This window comes from Kryptolebias marmoratus, linkage group LG13, assembly GCF_001649575.2.
Source record: "Kryptolebias marmoratus isolate JLee-2015 linkage group LG13, ASM164957v2, whole genome shotgun sequence".
Classification (NCBI taxonomy): Eukaryota; Metazoa; Chordata; class Actinopteri; order Cyprinodontiformes; family Rivulidae; genus Kryptolebias; species Kryptolebias marmoratus.
The window spans coordinates 7,690,074-7,691,054 of NC_051442.1; positions in this window are offsets into that span (position 1 = coordinate 7,690,074).

The window sequence follows — 981 nt, forward strand, 5'->3', positions numbered from 1 at the left end:
TGTTTCCAAAACTTTGCCGTAAACCATTGGAGTTATCTCTGTTTGTTTGTTAGCGAAATATCTCAGGTACCTCTGGATGGACAAAAATAAAACCTCGCAGAAAACAATCTTCGGGTGTACATCTGCAACTGATTAAATTTGGAATGCAACCCAATGAAAGATGGCCGTCACAGCCAACTGAACTTACAAAACAGCAACACGTCTAAAATTCAGTCAGTTTTACAGATATTGAGCTAAAATTTGGTGTGGTTGTGGCTGAGAACTATACCTAAAATATACTCCGAGCGCTGCTCATTGCACATCTTTACCTAAAACTCTTGTTTTAAGTCTTGGTGTCAGCCATGTTTGTCTGTTGGCAAAATATCTCATGAACCACTGGATCGATTTTAATGAAACTCTAAGAAGGTAATTATTAGAGGTGCTTCTACAGCTCATTAACATTAGAAGTAAGCCCCTTTCAAAATGGCTGCTGCAGCTAATATATCTTAACAAGCACAAAAAACCGCAAAGACTTACTCAGAATTATAGATAATGAGGTGAAGTTTATATGGCTGCGGCGGCCATGTTGAATTAAAACTCTTTCTAGAAAGGCGGCGGGCGATATGCATCCCTTTAAGGACTGCTAGGCCTCCTAAGAAGCTTTTGTTTATAGTTTGAAAACCTAATGCCGATCCTTGTGAAATTCCCAACAACATAAAACCGACTTTTGGCCTCAGACAGCAGGTTTAACAAACACACGAGCAGAGGACTCTTGAAGGTTAAGGTTAATTTCGATCCATAAATCAGCGGGGATGTGACGATGCCAGAGGTCACGTGACGGCTGAGCTGGATTAGGCTCAATAATAATAATGGCCGCTCCCCTTGTGTTCCTGTCCTGTCTAAAGACGTTTATTGCGAGCGAGGACGTGGCCTTCCTTCCTCTGCAACAATGTGAGGTACGACTACAGCTTACAAGGTAATGTAAAAAAAAAAAAAAAAAAA